This window comes from Macaca thibetana, chromosome 3, assembly GCF_024542745.1.
Source record: "Macaca thibetana thibetana isolate TM-01 chromosome 3, ASM2454274v1, whole genome shotgun sequence".
Lineage (NCBI taxonomy): Eukaryota > Metazoa > Chordata > Mammalia > Primates > Cercopithecidae > Macaca > Macaca thibetana.
Window position 1 is genome coordinate 182,243,137 of NC_065580.1, and position 19,154 is coordinate 182,262,290.

The 19,154-nt window shown below is 36.4% G+C and overlaps 1 protein-coding gene across 11 annotated transcripts in view; it reads left to right on the forward strand.

The window, feature by feature from the left end:
* The window catches only part of NRIP1 (nuclear receptor interacting protein 1), a 212,059-nt gene that overhangs the window by 75,988 nt on the left and 116,917 nt on the right, over positions 1–19,154 (forward strand). The window contains exon 4 of one of the 11 annotated variants that reach the window (XR_007723870.1): positions 363–12,951. The exons of the other annotated variants lie outside the window; for them this stretch is intronic. The gene's annotated coding sequence lies outside the window, so the exon portion shown is untranslated. Of the gene's footprint in view, positions 1–362; positions 12,952–19,154 lie in introns of those variants that run through there. 11 annotated transcript variants of the gene reach the window in all.

The following is a 19,154-nucleotide window of genomic DNA, read 5'->3' on the forward strand; positions in this document are numbered from 1 at the left end:
AGTGAAATAATTAATTACCTAGATTATTAAATTATTTTACAGATCCAAATGCTTTTTCTTTTTTTAGTTTTTCAGGATACATATATATATATATATATATATGTCTGTATATATCTACACATGTATATATATAGACAAAAGACAATCCTAACCCTCAAAGAGCTTTATATAGGTTGACTAGTAAGTCAGAAAAAATTTTGTCTGAGAAAGTTCTTTGGGCTGAAGCTTCGTCTGTGAATAATGAAACAATTAACATTGAGTGCTTAGAAAATATGAGATTTTATACTAAGTGTTTTACATATACCTTTTATTTAATACAACAGTTTTATAAGGTAGTTACTATTATTATTCCTCTTTTACAGCTGAAAAAACTGAGCCTTGGAACGGTTAAGTAAATCGACCAAAGTGACCCACTACTGAATAGCAGAGTCAGGAATCCAGAGAGTGTTCTTTTAACCACAGTGCTTTGTGGCTTTCCTAATAAAAGCAAGAGACTGACACTGGCAGAGACAAAATTTTAGAATGGGAAAAGTAATCCAGAATTCTCAGAGTGCTGCATAAATGTGTGCTTTACCAAAAGTTTTCAAATCCACATTTGTTACAGTCTGTGGCAATTGCATATGATAGGAAAGACTATGTTCCAGAAGACCTTGACGTGGTTTTGGATCAGCCACTTACTGGACAATTAACCAACCACTCAATTGTTCTGAGCTTTAGTGCCCTGGTAAAATGGGAATGAGGATAAATAATGTATTAACCAACCCCATGAGGAGAATCAAAGACAACTCTATCCTAGTATTTCATTTGAGGAAGGGTGGGTATGGCTTAAAGCACCTGTGACAAAGCAGGGCTTTTAAAATGTATGATACACTTTGTAGGAATCAACAGTCAGTGACAAGAGCTCCCAGGAGGTTTTATACACTGTTTTGCCCAGTCAAGAATTTGTAAAGAATTGCATCTCCGCAGCACCCACCACAGACTGGCCCCAGGAACATTTGTCTTCCTTTGTTTGCCCTTTGCTAAGCCCCTGTCAACAATGGGTTTTAACTATCTTATCTTGACCTTAACAAGGTGATAGACCTGGTCAGTGGAACGTGGCAGCAGTTTTCTAATGTTTGAAAGATAACTGATGGATTAGCCTTGTTTTCTGTGTCCCCAAAAAGACCAATAGGCAGACTAAACCTCAACAGATTATAGCTCAGTGCAAGGCAGAATTTCATACTGTTGCAGTTATGCGAGGCACTCTTACTGAGCAGCTACTCTGTGGCTAGGCTATGTGAGCTTTACCGCATTTATTCAGCACAGGGGCTCTATGAAATAGGTATTAGTGCTTTTGCACATTTAATAATGACAAAACTTTCCAGAGGAGCCAACTTCCCCAAGATCAAACAGTTGGTAAATGGTAGAGCCAGAAGAACTTGAAGCCAGAGCCATCTGTCTCCAAAAGACCACCTTGGAAGATAGTTGGTGGTCACTAGAGGTTTTTAGAAATGAACTAGATAACCAGAGATAGCAAATGGGCTATAAAGGGGATTAAGCATCAGATAGGATGATTGATTAGGCAGATGGCTTTTCGACTGCCTCCTAACCTTTAAATTATAATTCTGTCATGTTTGGAGAATTACTTTACATGCCATACTATTATGAAAACAATAGCCAGTGGCAAAATTATTAGAGGAAAATATATTTCAGCTCATAAAAATTTAGCTGCTTTTCCAATTGGATACAAGTTCTTTAAATTTGTGTAATCTGGTATGATGAAGGATAAGATGTTTGTAAGTTTAGTTTAAGTCATTAGTTCAAATGAATAAAATATATACCAAAAATCTGCCATTTTCTAATTATAGACAAGGAAATTTGATTTGATGCGTCATATATTTAAAACAAATACCTAAACAAATGCCTAAATAAAAGAGTGTCTTACTATGCATTTTGGAACACTGGGTTTCTAAGTCTTATCCATTCACAGCAAAGTGAGATCTTTTCTGGACCCGCATGACTTTTTCGCCTTCTCAGACCTGAGAAATGTTATTAAGGTTTAATCCTGTGCCACAAAGCAAGAGTGGATCTGAAGCTCTTAGGTCAAAGGAGTGGTGTTTCTTAATGTTATGTTTCTACTAATGGCAACATGCTAATATGGTAAAAAGTCGAAAGCCATGGCAATGACATGTGGAGTCATCTTGCATCAGTATTCAAGACCTACTTGGGTAATGGCTGTTTTTGTTGAATTGGTTTTTGGTTTTTTAGGTTTCAATTATTTAAAAGGAAATTTCACTTTTATGTATTGTAATTAATCACTTTATGTTAAGATACTGTTTTTATTTAGCCATATTCGTTGAACGTTCATACTTGAAGCTCTTCAACAAACACAGATTCAAGTTTAAAAGATCATTCCAAGAATAGCTTTGACCAGTTTGATTTAATCTTTGTCACACATTTAAAGGGCTGAAATTCTTTGGCATACAATTATTATCTGCTTCAATGATTGATGTGTAAAATGGGCACAGAGAAATAGTTTCTTAATTGTGGTTGATACTGTAAAAAAATAAATACATTAAAAAGCCTTTCTTGCATAAAGGCTTACTTTGCCCATTTCATTGTAACTATTTTTTTAGAAGGAATGTCTGGTTTTAGAGACTAAATCTTTTGATGTGATACTTCATTTCTTAATATCTCCATCAAAAGAAAATGTAACAAAGTAGTATTTTAATGTTAACTGGGTTTTCATCTTTATCTAGGCGAGGTAATTTAAAAAGAAAAATGTTGAAAAGCTTGATGGAACTGGTATTTTGAAGCATATACTCATTCTTGATATAACCTAAATCCATACCAGATCTTACTAACCTCGACTTGAGAAATAGCAACTAAAGGAAACCAAATTAGTATGATCATTTCTTTATAAACAAGTGCTAAAATAAAGATCATCTTACAAAAACTTGAAAATACTCTAAAAGTGTGTTTTTTAAAAAGCTTTGCCAGGCCTGGTGGCTCACGCTGGTAATTCCAGCACTTTGGGGGGCCGAGGCGGGTGGCTCACTTGAGGTCAGGAGTTCAAAAACCAGCCTGGGCAACATAGCGAAACCCCATGTCTACTAAAAATACAAAAATTAGCCAAGCATGGTGGTGCAGGCCTGTAGTCTCAGCTACTTGGGAAGCTGAGGCAGGAGAATTGCTTGAACCCGGGAGGCAGAGGTTACAGTGAGCCGAGATCACAACACTGCCCTCCAGCCTGGGTGGCAGAGGGGACACTCTGTCTGATTGATTGATTGATTGATTGATAGGTAGATAGCTTAAATCTTGTGGGTTTTCTACCATAATATTAGTCATGCATGTTTTCTAAACCCATAGAACTCTCTCTAGGATAAAATATTTTATTATTCTTTAATTTTGTGCCTTTTTTGTTCATTTATATTCCAGTGAGAAAGATATATTGGATCCGAAACCATCGTTTTAATTAACATTGTCGTACCATTTTAATTCTCCTGGTCCCATAGAATTATGACAACCCACTCGTCATTTTGCAGACTAAGGCTCCAAAAGGTTTACTTGCCATTTACAACATGTTCTACTCGGAATGCTGCCTCTGCTAGGTGCTAACATGTAAAGATAAAAATACGTAATTCTCGCCCATAAGGAGTTTATACTCTTGTGGGGAGCCAGGCCTTAACAAACCAAAACTCAGGCATACCTCAGAGATATTGCAAGTTCAGTTCCAGACACTGCGGTGAAGTGAATACCTCAGTAGAGCAAGCACATTTTTTGGTTTTTCCGTCTGTATAAAAGTTACGTTTACACTGTACTGTAGACTATTAAGTGTGCCATAGGCATTATGTCTAAAAATAATATGCATACCTTAACCTAAAAATACCTATTGCTAAAAAAATACTAACGACCCTCTGAACCGTCAGAGAGCTGTGATCTTTCTGCTGGTAGATGCCTTGCCTGCATGTTCATGGCTGCCGACTGATCAGGGTGGTGGTTACTGAAGGTTGGGTGGGGTCTCTGTAATGATTTCTTAAAATAAGACAACAATGAAATTTGCCACATTGACTGACGTCCTTTCATGGAAGATTTCTCTGTAGCATCTGTTGCTGTTTGATAGCATTTTACCCACAGGAGAACTTCTTTCAAAAAGGGAGTCAGTCCTCTCAAACCTGCCACTGCTTTATCGACTAAGTTTACATTTACATAATATTCTAAATCCTTTGTTGTTTGTTCGACAGTGTTCATAGCATCTTCACCAGGAGTAGATTCCATCTCAAGAAACTGCTTTCTTTACTCATCTTTGGGAAGCAGCTGCACAGACTGGGTGTGGTGGCTCACGCCTGTAATCCCTCCACTTTGGGGAGGTCGATGTGGGAGGATCACTTGAGCTCAGGAGTTTAAAAAAAAAAAAAAGCAGCAACTCCTCATTCATTTATGTTTTATTATGAGGTTGCAGAAATTTACCCACATCTTTAGGCTCACTTCTAGTTCTTTTGCTTTTTCTACCACATCTGCAGTTGCTTTCTCCACTGAAGTCTTGAACTCCTCAAAGTCATCCATAAAGTTGCCAATGTTGATATTTGACCTCCCCTCAGGAATCATGAATGTTCTTAATGACATCTAGAATGGTGAATCCTTTTCAGAAGCTTTTCAATTGACTCTTCCCAGATCCAATCAGAGGAATCACTTTTGATAACAGCTAAAGCCTTAGAAAATTTGTTTTTCCAATAAGATACAAAGTCAAAATTACTCTTTGATCCATGAGCTGCAGAATGGGTGTTGTGTTAGCAGGCGTAAAAACAACATTAATCTCCTTGTACAACTGCATCAAAGCTCTTAGTGTACCAGGTACATGGCCAGTGAGCAGTAATATTTTGAAAGGAATTTTCGTTTTTGTCCAGTAGGTCCCAACAGTAGGCTTAAAATATTCAGCAAATCATAGTGTAAGCAGATGTGCTTTCTTCCAGGCTTTGTTGTTCCATTTATGTAGCAAAGGCAGAGTAGATTTATCATCATTTTTAAGGATTTAGGATTTTTGGAATGGTATATGAGCATTGGCTTCAACCTAAACTTCCAGCTTCATTAGCCCTGATCAAGAGAGTCAGTCTTTTCTTTGAAGCTTTGAAGCCAGACATTGACCTCTCTCTAGCTGTGAAATGTCTAGATGGCATCTTCTTCCAATTTAAGGCTGTTTTGTCTCCATTGAAAATCTGTTGTTTAGTATAACCACCTTCATCATTTATCTTAGCTAGATCTTCTGGATAACTTGCTGAGCTTTTCTGTCAGCATGTTTGCTGCTTCCCTTTGCACAGTTTTATTATTTTCTCCCTTAAATTGTATGAACCACCTCTGCTGCTTCCTCACCTCTCTCAGCTTTCATAGAATTGAAGAGAGTTAGGGCCTTGCTCTGGATGAGGCTTTGGTTTAAGGGAATGTTATAGCTGGTTTGATCTTAAATCCAGACCACAAAAACTTTCTGTATATCAGCAATAAGGCTGTTTTGTTTTCATTATCATTCACGTGTTCACTGGAGTGACATTTTTAATTTCCTGCAATAATTGTTTTTTTGCATTTGCAATTTGGTTAACTGGTGCAAGAGGCTGAACTTTTGGCCCATCTTGGCTTTCAGCATGCCTTCCTCACTAAGCTTAAACATTTCTAGCTTTTGATTTAAAGTACGAGACATGCAAAACACACAGAGGCCACTGTAGGGTTATTAATTGATCTCATTTCAATATTGTTGTGTCTCAGGCAATAAAAAGGACTGAGGAGAGGGAGAGAGATGGGAACAGCCAAGTCGTGGAGCGGTCAGAACACACGTATTTATTAAGTATGCTGTCATATGGGCGTAGTTCATGGCACCCCACAACAATTATAATAGTAACACCAAAGATCACACATCACCATAACAGATACAGTAATAATGAAAAAGCTTGAAATATTGGGAGAAATACCTAAATGAGACATAGAGCTACAAAGTGGGCACAAGCTGTTGGAAAAATGGTACCAATAGACTCCTCAACAGGATTGCCACAAATCCTTAGATTGTAAAAAAAAAAAAAAAAAAAAAAAAAAACCCACAATAACTGCAAAGTACAATGAAGCAAAGCACAATAAAATGATGTGTGACCTTACAGTTTTGTAAGCAAGATGATTGAAAGATCTACTGAGGGCTGTGGAGTCACAGAGAGGAACAGCCACCCTCAGGCTGTGGAGTTCAGTGAAGGCTGCCTAAAGAGAGGATGAGTTGTCAGCTGAGACTTACGGAACGAAAGAGATGTCCTAGTTGTTTAGCTTGACTGTAAACAAATGGGGCTTATTACAGGATTCTCTGTGCATTTTTAAGTCTGATGTATTTTTCCTCAAAAGATGAGGATGGTAAGGATGGTATGGGGGGAAGGGCACTAACAGAAGGTTCTTTATTCTTCTTACCGCCCTGTTTTTCCCCTGCTGTCTTACTTACAACCTCTTGTTTAATGACAAGAATTTCTATAGAACAAATTATATATTTTATATAAATGCGATAATTGAAAGCAAGTTAAAGACCAAAACACAAAGCAAAATATAAACATTGAATTCTTATGTAAAGATTTAAGTAATTTAGGAGTTGAATGAACTAGGACTGGGCACTGTGGCTCCTGCCTGTAATCTCAGCACTTTGGGAGGCCAAGGCAGGAGGATCTCTTGAGCCCAGGAACTTGAGACCACCCTGGGCAACATGGTAAAACCCCGTCCCTACAAAAATCAAAAATTAGTCAGGCATGGTGGTGTGTGCCTGTGGTCCCAGCTGCTCAGGATGCTGAGGTAGGAGGATCACTTGATCCTGGGGAGGCGGAGGTTGCAGTGAGCTGAGATTGCACCGCTGCACTCCAACCTGGGTGACAGAGCAAGACTCTGTCTCAAAAAAAAAAAAAGAGTCAAATGAACGACTAAATAGTGAAGAGAACAATATAGTATATATGTGCCATTCCACACATCATCATTCTATCTCAAGACAAAAAACAACAGAAAAATGATGAGAGATTTTCATTAAAGATTTTAGTTTTCATTGTTCAGATGATTTAATTTTAGTAAATGATGCTAATAGTAGGAAGTAAGTAGTTGTTTTTAATGATCTTTATTGTTAAGAGAAAAGTTGTTCTGAAATATTTTTGGTCCAACAGTTGAAATCAGAAAAGCCCCGACCCATGGTCCCTAGACCGCTAATCTGCCTCTGTCTCCTCAGCACACCGGAGTCATCCTCTAAAGCCTCCTGACTCTTCCCGGACCTGGGTCTGTATCTGACTACGAGCGGCAGGTGCCATGCCAGGGAGCATGTGTCACTGTCCCTGCTGCACAGACTGAACGTGCCCTAAACCTGGACAACAGCAGAACTGAGTCTCAGATTAGCATTTACTGGCTGTCGTTCCTGAGATTGCTACTTCAAACACTTGGTTGTATGGCTAGAAGAGATCAGGGAAAAGCACGCACCGCAGTTTCTTCAATAAAAGTAAAACCATTTAAAGTGAGTAGCCTGCTGCTGGTGTGCTGGTAGCTTCATTTTCCAAGTTGACAGGCATACTTGAATGATACCTGTGAGAATTTCAAGACATAGAAGTTCTCCAGGTACATTGTGCATGTAGTATTTTTGGTTTTGATTCCTTCATCCTGTAGGATGGGACCTAGTCAGGTTTATTGACTCCTCTTTACAGGTATCGCCTCCATGTCTGGGCGTTCATGGATTGTGTCTGTAGTGATATTTCTCTTCCACAGCTTGACTGGAAACTTCAGTCTAGATATCTTTGTGATTTGGGCCTGTAATGACCACAGTGATGTCATATATGTCATTTCAATAGTATTTAATTTGATAATTTGACAATTTTTCTTTTTTACTTTGTTTTTGAAAAACTAGCAATCTTTCTAGGATAGTAAATTTTGGATTCTTTTCATTCAAAGGTAATATGAGAAAACACTAATTGAGAACATTTACATATACATATGTCATAAGTAATTTGCAAATTGTATAAAGCTACAGCAGGTGGTACTTGATTTAACAAGGAAAGCTTTTGTAGTGTAAATTTACCCCAGTAGCTTTATGCATCCTTCAAAATGTTTTCTTGACCAGCATGCTTCAGTAAGAACATTGATCGCACAACTCTTGGTTTCATAAATGTAACTTAAAATAAATTTAACATCTTGTTTAAACAGCCAAAACAAAAGGCATGATTTTGTTAGATAATAACATATATTATTTTATTTTCATTTTTATTTTATTTTATTTTAATTTGAGACGGACTCTTGCTCTGTCACCGAACTGGAGTGCAATTGTGCGATCTTGGCTCACTGCAAGCTCCGCCTCCTGGATTCAAGAGATTCTCGTGCTTCAGCCTCCCAAGTAGCTGGGATTACAGGCGCATGCCACTGTGTCCAGCTAATTTTTGTATTTTTAGTAGAGACAGGATTTCACTATGTTTGCCAGGCTGGCCTCGAACTCCTGACCGTGGGTGATCCTCCTGCCTCGGCCTCCCAGAGTGCTGGGATTACAGGTTGAGCCACCACATCTGGCCTGCACTAATATATTTAATAATATATTCCTTTAAGAATCACTTTTTTGTCACTATTGACAACTAAAGTTTCTTTTGATCCCTGTGATTTGAAAATTGTTATGGAAGACTGTGGATACATTATAAAACTTCTCCTGTTGAAGCAGTGACTTAGAAGTTAAATCTGTTTTTGGGAACAAGTGACCCAAGACGTTGCAGAACATACTACTGATTTCAGTTTCAGATGGGTCAAAAGCTTGGAATTGTGAGAGAGCATTATCCATTCAGGGAACTGCAAGTTAAGTTAATTTTAAAATTTTAAAATCAGTTATAACAAGCAAACAAATAAAAGTGCAAGCATATATATACATGCATACAAGCACATAAAAATTTACAGTTCTGGGCCGGGTGGAGTGGCTCACACCTGTAATCCCAGCACTTTGGGAGGCCAAGGTGGGTGAATCACGAGGTCAGGAGTTCAAGACAAGCCCGGCCAAGATGGTGAAACCCTCCCTGTCTCTACTAAAAAAATTCACAATTCTGTAACACACATACTGGTTTCTTCTCTTATTCTTGATCCAATACAATATATTTAACAGAACATACTTTATAATAAGAAGTGCATGAAGATCTTGACTTCAAAGATGGGGAACATTTTTAAAACAGAGTGTACCCTGTGAGTAAGCGCAGTGTGTCTAAATGTACTAAAAACCCTAGGAGCTTTGATCAAAAGCCAGCTGGTTACATCAGTTCTGTTGGTAATCTTTCTTGCTGATCTGTGACCTTGACCTTGTGCTTGTGTCTGTATGTCAAATCTATTTTAGGGATGGGGAAGCCATAGTTGAGTTTAATAGGATTGATGCTTCCATCTCAAAGGATATCCCTGTATATATACTATAAACACTCAAGCAATTCCAGAAGAAGAAAGGTCCATTTTCCATTACATTTCTTATTTTGATAGAGATTGGAAAATATTATGCTCTTGAAAACTGATAGAAAGCACCAGTTACTCCAAAGAGCTATTGAGAAAAGTGAGGAGAAGCAAACACTCTGTTAATTTTGTATTTACACTCTTTTCTTATACTTATGTGCTGCCAAAGTAATTTGTTAATGATTATTTTGTGTTCATTAAGAGAAACTATTGTTTCTTTGATAACAGTAGAAGGTAGTGAATAGACATTAGTACTAATCATAAATAGGTATGTACTGTCTGTCATATAATAATTTTCTGGAGCTTTAAAAATTGTAGGTAAAATTAACTTTATCTAACGATTTTCCAGTTTCAGTATTTTCAAGACAGACTGCAGCACAGCATCCAGAAATGTATTGCATTTTTGAAATAGAAATTTTTTGGCAGTTTAGCTCTTTCTCTAGCTCCTTTGTCTAGATCTTTGATTTTTAACTTAAAATCTCCAACTTTTTCATCTTAACTTAATTTTGTTTAAAAATTAAACGTTTTTCAGAATAACTATAGAGGCAATGTAAAATGAATAGCAAATTTATTGAATCCGATTCATATACCTAGGCCTTCTGAGGAGAATTCCGAACAAAGAAGCCCTTCTTTATTTTGCTGTATCAATTATGGGGTATGTGTCTGTGTCATCAAAGATCCTAAATCTTTGTGATTATCCTGCATTTTATGCAGTATGTAGCCATTATGAGATAAGCAAAAGTTCCAGTTTGAATATGAGCTCATATTTGGCTTTTAAATAAACATCTGTTTGCAATTCTGTGACCCTACAGAAGAAAGCTATGAACATAGATAACTTAGGGCATTAGGTGGGTTGGGTGTACAGCTATTTCAAAACCATTTCCTTCCCCCAGAATTTATTAAAAAGACAATAAAACATATTGGTCAGGGCTATTTCCACAACTTTATAACAGCATATCATCTTTCTCGTTAAAATGCTTGTCATTTTCATCAGCTATAATTTGACGAATTACTTGGAATCATAGGAATAAAATGTGAGATTTAGGGAGGTCCTCGGATACATGTGTCCTTGCATTGAATGCTTGAGTTAGTCAAGCAGGAGTGTCTCCTAATGAGTCTTTTTTAGTTGGGAATGTGAATGACACTCTTCTGCTCCTATGGAAGCAGCTGACCAGCGAGTTAAAGCCGACGGACCTAGAAGTTAGGAGCAAATTTGGCCTTGGGCCAAAACATGAAGTCCTTCAGGTTGCAGTGGAGAGCAGCCTGGGCAGCTGTTTTCCTTGCCAGTGTCTCTGGCTTCCATGCCACCTGTCTCTGAGGAGTATCTGCACCTAAAATGGGAACCCCCGGGAGAGAGTAAGAAACTCCTCAGTTCTCATTTCAGATGTTGAGGCCGTCAGTTGAGCAAAGTGTATTTAGATAATTATTTTTGGCACCTTTTAAACTGTACGACCACACAGCTACCTTTTCATAAAGATAATACTTCAAAGAAAGTTATCATCTTGGAATTCAACTTCCTTTAAAAGACATATATTAATTTTGATTCAAGTTTTTCAAGTAATTAGAAATATATTTTAAGAAATGAAACTTCAGGCATATTCTTTTGTTGTCTTATTTTTCCTTGCTGTGAAATGTCAACACTTGAATGTTTCTTGTATTCCCTTTTAAATGTTTTCTTCCAACGACTTTTTAGCTTTTAGTTTATAAGAGAGGATTCACTGTTGTCTTCTTAAATGAAACTTCAGGAGCCATGCCGAAAATGTTACTTTTCCTTTCTTTTTATATGAAATTAAGTGTTGGGTTTTACGTATTTTAACTTTTCATTGGCCCTTGATTTGGTAAGCTGCTTTCATCCCTTCCGATGAAATGTTTGCAGTTACAGCCCGTTGGTAAATTGCTTTTGGCATATTGTTTCTCATTCAGCTCTTAAAACTTCCTTTCAAAGCCCCGCTTTGGAGAACAACAAGAGTTCTCTGAATACCTGGATCTGTATTTTTTTTAAATAAAAGGGGCAATACTTAGGACTTTGGAATCTTCTTAGTATGTACTTAGATATTTTTCTTCTAATATTTAATGAAACATATTAATGTTTTTCTTACCATTTGTATAAAAAATACCCCTGAAATTATCCACAGTGGAATATAGATAATATTATTGTCCATTAGGAGTTATTCTTGAATGACATAATTAAGTAGCCCTTTGATTACTTATGCATTTTGAGGAACCAGGCAAAGCCAAGTGTCCTAATTGTCAAAGCTGCATGTTAGAAATCCCTTTAAATTCAGTACTCAAATAGGTATTACTTGATATTGCAGAACAAACTGGGGGAGATCTCATGGAAACAATTGAAAGTCATGAGGTAGTCCTTAGATATACTTTAAATGGCATACCAAGTGAACTCATAGATGATTAATCATTTAAATGTGTTTTTGATGGAGTATTTAATTGCAAGGAAGATACTGAATCCTTAAAAACAGCTGGAGAAAGACCGTTGTCATTATTTCTCTATTCTCAACCAAAAATAGTCCTACATGTAAGAATTCTGCTAGATGCATTCTTCATTTATCTAAGTAAAATCTTATCACTTGGATTTCATCATTTTAACCTGTTTAGAATTTCAACAAAGTTTCCCTAATAGAAAATGTAAAATATATTGCAATGAAAATAGTTTAACTATTTTAGAGTCAATATAGCACCCATTTGTGAACTGTTAGTATACACATTATTTACTACTGCCTTTTATTTAAAAAGCTCTAAAAAAATTACCTGTCAACTTAGTTCTGTACTTTTCAGCTACTTATAAAAAAGTAAATGTAGCTCTTTTTAAAGTATATTGTGTAATTCAAGCATTTTATTAGATATTTCATTAAACTAGTCTGTGTTGAAACTTTCCTCATATTAATCTATGCATATGGTCAAGATTCCATGGAATTTTTTCTTAGTTTAGTTTGATTTTATTACTTTTAAAATAATTCTTTTCACCATAATAATTTTTTCCACCACATGATGTAGACCAGTAAAATTTTAACTTTATAAACTTTAAAGGATTTTTATGCTTAGAAACAATTTTAAATTAATAAAAGGAAGATTCTGTTTATAATTTTAACATTGTTAAGTAGTTGGACATGAATTTTATTGTCGTAAAAGACTACATTAACCTTTGGTATACTATCAGGGTTCTTTGAACTCAGTTTTAGTTTTCAAATGCTTTTTTAAAAAATGTATTTGTAACTGGTAGGAAGGACGATATCACATATTTTTAAGTTTTAGTGAATGTGTCCTTAATGACTCAAGCGTAGTATCTTGCTATTACCATACATGTCCATTGGAACCTTTTAGAAGCCAAAAGTACATATGGATCTTAGTGATCTTATTTTTTCTGTATCTTTAAGTATTCTGGCATTTTACCATTTTGGCAATTAATTCATATTTTATTCCCAACTGTCCTTTAAAAAAAGAAAAAAATGCTAAAATAATAAAAAGTAAAAATAATGAAAGTGCCTAGAAGGATGATGCAATGCTAAAACAAGTCATCACTGTTACACCATCATTCTATCCTCTTCCCCCTCCCCTCCCCCTCCTTCCCCTCCCCCTCCCCCTCCCCATCCACATCTCCCTCTCCCTCTCTCCCTCCCTCCTTCCTTTCTTTCTTTCTCTCTCTCTTTCTTTCTTTCTCTTTCTTTCTTGTTGGTTTTTTTTTATTTTTTTAAGAAGCAGTGTCTTGTTCTGTCATGCAGGCTAGAGTGCGGTGTACAGGAACTCAGTCATAGCTCACTGTAGCCTCAAACTCCTGGGCTCAAGTGATCCTCCCCCTTCAGCCTTCCAAAGTGCTAAAATTACAGGCTAGCCACTATACTCAGCCCCATCTTCAGTTTCTTTAGAGCCCATTATGCTACATTATCTTTCAAGAATGTAAAAAATAAAAAATAAAAAATCTGGAGACACTATCTTTCCCTTTTAAGGTTTTATTAAAAATTGATGATTCAGTATTTTTCTGTCTATAATGTCAAAGAGAAGAAAGTTGACATACGAAGATATTTCACTTAGATAAACCAGAAGATGAATGGAACAAAACTGATGGTAATACTTTACACGCGAATTATTATGGTGCTATTGATTATATAAGCAATTCTACTGACTGTTGTCTTCAGCTACATCCCAGATGAATGTTTTCCTTCCTTCCGTCCATCCGTCCTTCCTGTTCTTTCTTTCCACAGGGTCTCGCTCTGTCACCTAGGCTAAAGTGCACTGGTGCTATCATGGCTTACTGCAGCCTCGACTTCCCCAGACTCAGGTGATCCTCCCACCTCAGCCTCCCAAGCAGCTGAAATTACAGTTTCATAATATCACACTTAGCTATTTTTTTTTAATGTTTTTGTAAAGATGGAGTCTCGCCATGTTGTCCAGGCTGGTCTCGAACTCCTGGGCTTAAGCATTCATCCTGCCTCAGCCTCTGAAAGTGCTGAAATTACAGGCATGAGCCGCTGCGCCCAGCCCCTAGGTGAATTTTCTCAAACACAGGGATCAATGAGTAACAATATAGTTCAAAAATATAGTTCTCAGGACAAAAAGTAAGTATAGTATTTTCATCCAGTTAGTTATTCGTTTGGAAAGATTTCATTGCTCACTATTCTCAACACTCTGTTTTGTGACAAAAACTTCAATGGCTCTGTTTTCCTCAAAGGGTGTGTGATAGTATTCTTTCATCTTTTATGATTTTTGGAACACTCAAATTTATTTGAAACTGTTCATAAGTGGACAAATACTTAAGACAGGTGTTTGATAAAGGAGATTGTAAAGAAAGAGATGATATAGAAATGAAGTAATTCATTGGATCGATCATTGTAATTGCTGTTACTCTAAAAATGAAATATGTTGGGCAATTACGAAGCAGAAATTTCTGTCATCTTTTCAACATCATTATGAGCTATTAAAGTTATCAAAAGTAACACCTTTTGAATTCTTCAAGTACAAAAAGAAGACCCAAGAGTCCTTTTAAACACATACTTGAAATCTGGAATCAATATTTGTAAATATTTCCAGGTTCGTCCGTGACAGTTGATGAGCTGTCAGTTTCAAAGCACCTTGCCCTTTTCAGGTGTATATTCCTTCAAAACCAGGAAAACAGAGAATGAAGAATTGAGTTACAGTGTACATTTAAATTCTTATGAAAAAAAAAAATCTAATGAAGTTGTTTTATGTCATTTCTTTATTCTTATTGTGTAAATTATTCATGAATTAACTTAAATATTAATAAAATGTCTGTTGGACCCAGATGATAAATGATGATGACTTTTTCTTGGTATACTGAGGGTTAAAATGAATTCACTAAAATTGTAAAAGAGCCAGGTGTGGTGGTTCACACCTGTAATCCCAACACTTTGAGAGGCCAAGGCGGGAGGATCACTTGAGGCTGAGAGTTCCAGATGAGCCTTGGCAACATAGTGAGACCCCCATCTCCACCAGGGGAAAAAAAATCAACTCTGCATGGTGGCACACACCTGTAGTCCCAGCTGCTTGGGAGACTGAGGTAAGAGAATCACTTGAGTCCAGGAGGCTGCGGCTGCAGTGAGCTGTAATCTCACCACTGCACTCCAGCCTGGGCAATAGAGCAAGACCTTGTCTCAAAAAAAATTATGTGAGCTGATTTTCACTTAAGATGATAATACTGAAATCAAAATTTAGCACTTCTTGGTATCCTAAATGTTGTACTAAATTTTTTGTTAAAATTAACCATTTTTTCCCCAAAATTTTGTGGAACCACTCTATAAAAATGACAGCCAAGTTGAAACAAACATCACTCAGTTAGCTTTTATTTTATTATTATATAGGTTTTCCTTTTTTGTCATTGTATATATGCATTTTTAGTGTTCATAAAAGAAATCTTTCTTCACCTTGCCTGTCATATCTACTAACCTAATGTTTAAAGACAGGCTAGTAATATAATCTACTTAGTTTCTAAACTAAGTTTTTCCTTCTGAAACCTCATGAGAGTTGCAGAATTTATGATGCCTTTATTTGTTCTTAGTATTTTTTCCCATTTTTTTCTTTTTCTGTCCCTTTAGTATTTTTAATTCCTTTGGTTCTTCTCATCCACCATAAGCCAAATTCTAGAAAAGTTCTGTTTTCTTTACTTAGAAGTTATTTAACAAGTATATACCATACAAGGCAAGTCTCCCTTACTGTGATGAAAATGTTTAATATCTTTAGACACATGCACAAGTGCTAATGAAATCACCATTGAAATTAGGAAAATGACAAACCAGTGGATTCAATATTTTATAAACTATTCCAGTTTCAGAAATATACATTAATTGCAATTCTCTGAAGCAGGGGTTCCCAACCCTCAGGCCAAGCCTGTTAGGAACTGGGCCACACAGCAGGCGGCCAGCCGCGGGCCAGCAAGCATTACCGCCTGAGCTCCGCCTCCTGTCACGTCGGTGGAAGCATTAGGTTCTCATAGAGGTGCGAACCCTGTTGTGAACTGCACATGCGAGGGATCTGGGTTGCCCACCGTTGATGAGAATCTAATGCCTGATGATCTCAGGTGGAACAGTTTCATCTCGAAACCACCTCCACCCCACTAGTTCATGGAAAAATTATCTTCCACGAAACCAGTCCCTGGTGCCAAAAAGGTTGGGGGCCACTGCTTTAAGGAAACCTAATTATTAAATGTGTGTTGACATTTAGGTATTTGTAACTAAATATACTCAAGTATATACCTGGCAACACTCTTAAGTTATGTTTATATAAAACCAGGCAAGAGAACTATGTGTTGGAATTTCATGAATAATGTGATTGTCTTCCACTAAAAGAAAATGAGTTAAGCTAATATTGAATAACTTAAAATAACATTTTAACCTTAAAACGTCCATTTATTAGGTAGTGGTCATATTTTACCTTATACCCTAAATCCATAGATCCCAACAAGCTGTACTATTTCTAAGTATCGTGCCTCATTTTCTTTTTTTCCTATATTTCTCAATTACATTCTATACTATAGAAGGAAAAGGCAAGACTTGGGAAAGGTGAGAAGGATTGTTAGTGATTTCTCCCTCTCTAGTTGTTTAAGAGATAGAAAAGGAAGATATCTAAAAAAATTTGGCTCACTCTGGTCCCTGAAGAGCTTTCAATAGAAGGAGTGAAGTGCATTCAGGCCTTAAGGGGTATAAGAATTCCTGCTTTCCTAGGATAGGCACTTTATTTTCTGCTAGAACAAGTGGTAGATGTTGCTGCTGTGTCACCTGAGGCAGCCTCTCCAAGTGACCACAGTCTTTGATTTGCAGGTTTATCTCATTTGAAAAACAGGTCTCCATGAGAAAATCCTTTTTCTCCACTGCTTCATGTAATTGGTACGTTTTATAGGATTTTTTTTTTCAAAGAAATTGCTGAAAAATAACCACCTTGACGTAGAATATTTAGGAAGCAATTATTCATCTTCCCTTTAAATCTATTCTAAATGTGTTACTGGTCCACTTTTCTAGAAGAAGGTGTGACGGCTTAGTGCATACACATAGTGACTTTTATCCATACTATGGTAACCACATGTTCTAAACTAAAAATGTTCATTTTATAATTTTCATTTAAAACTCTTAAAACAATCTTTAGAAGATTTTTCAAATCACATTCAATTTTTTAATTTTTTTGTGCTTGGTGATACAACAGTCATGTGAAAATGTGAAAAGAAATAGCATGGGGAGAAGAGATTTTTATTATTAGGGATATTCTAGAAACCTAAAGGTGGACGTTCACCTTGCCTGGTTCTCTAGATGCTATGTATCACATCTCTTTTTAAAAATGAACATAATTCACCAATCCTAAGACAGATCAGATCTCGAAGCAGATTGGGAGTTCAGTAAGAATGTGTTGTATTGATCTAAATTAAATAAACAATTGAATATTTAGGATGACCTTTGCCTCGTCATTCCTTTAAGTGATGAGCTACAGTATGTGGTTTCAAATTTGTGGCTTGAATTATTTTAGTATCTCATCTATATATTTTTTGAGAGTGAGAGAATGTGTGTGTTTGAATGTCAATATCTTTCCTTCCTACTGGGAATTTGGTCATTGAATAACTTCATGTATCCCAAGATTCAGTTATCTGTTGACTGTGTTGCACTGTACTAATTATGATTAGCACAGTACTCAGACCCAAGGAGCTTAATAAAATTATTTGTGTATGTCATTTTTGTTCTTGAAGTTAAAAATTTTCATATTTAAGAAATGATTATTTTCAACCTGAGAAAGCCGATTGCCAAAAAAGGATTATTAAGAGATGATTATTACTAATATCTGTCATCTACTTTCTCTGTAAAGATAGGAAATAAATGGTAGAGAGGTAAATAAATGGTAAAATACAGTGTTAGAGCTCCTTTGCAAAGAAACTATGGTAATTCTTTTTTAAATCAACTTCCAAATCTGCTTTGTAAATTCAGAAATGTGTAAATTCAGTCTTTTTAAAGCAATGAATAATACTTTGCAAATTATATTATACACAGTAAAAAGTAGAATAGCAATAACAGGAGTAATATGAACTCAAAGGTGTTCCTTACTTCATTCTTATTCTTAAATAAAGTATATTTTATGGCTATTTACAAACCAGTTTTCAAATGGCTGATATGATTTTGACTTTCTTGACTCTACCCAAGAACAGAAAGGTTGGTAGTGGTATGGAGAGAAATACAGTAGATTTGCATATCCCATTAAATGGTTGTTAAACGTCTTAACTAGCTGAGAATTAATTGTATATTAGCAGTTGTTATTTTTGTTTTTTGTTTGTTTGTTTTGAGATGGAGTATCATTCTGTCACCCAGGCTGGAGTGCAGTGGCGCAATCTCGGCTCACTGCAACATCTGCCTACCAGGTTCAAGCAATTTTCCTGCCCCAGCTTCCTGAGTAGCTGGGACTACAGGCGCATGCCACCATACCCAGCTAATTTTTGTATTTTTCCAGAGACGGGGTTTCACCACATTGGTCAGGCTGGTCTCAAACTCCTGACCTCAGGCAATCCACCCGCCTCGGCCTCCTGAATTGCTGGGATTACAGGTGTGAGCCACGGTACCCGGCCATATTAAGTTTTTGAAGAGAATTAGAAAACTGTTTCCTCAACTCCAAGATGTTATCGTTGTAAAATGTGTCCTTACGTTTTATACCACTAAGAAAGAAAAATAAGCCTCCAGTTAAGCAACATGCCATCAGTTGTAAGATATATACCAATGGGGGAAAAAAAAGTGCTGTTTAGCTGGGATACCTCCCTACTCCCTGAAAAGCAAGTCAGGGTTTTATTAGGAAAGGAAAACGGGAGAATGGATATTTGGTGGCAGTCGTCATCACCATTTCATCTCTATATCATTATTAACCTCTTAAAATATCCATCTTAAGTACATTATGGCAAAGCTTTTTAAAATGGTGGCACTGGAATCTCAAGAAGGTCTCTTCTCATCCTACTCTTTACACAAATTGAAATTAATTGTTGCTGCCTCCTTTCTATATCTTTTTCTTTGGCTATCATTTCATATCCTTTTAATCAATACATTCAACAATTTGATACAATCAGATAATTCTTTCCTAAAGTTTGATTTAGAGTTAAGCATTGTACTCAAAAAGCTACAGGGTAATCTTTCAATTAAAATTTATCTTTTCAGTTCCATAGGGACCAAGGTATTTGTTGATAGCTTCAGGTCTAATAACTTGAACAAAATGTTCTGGCATCTTGA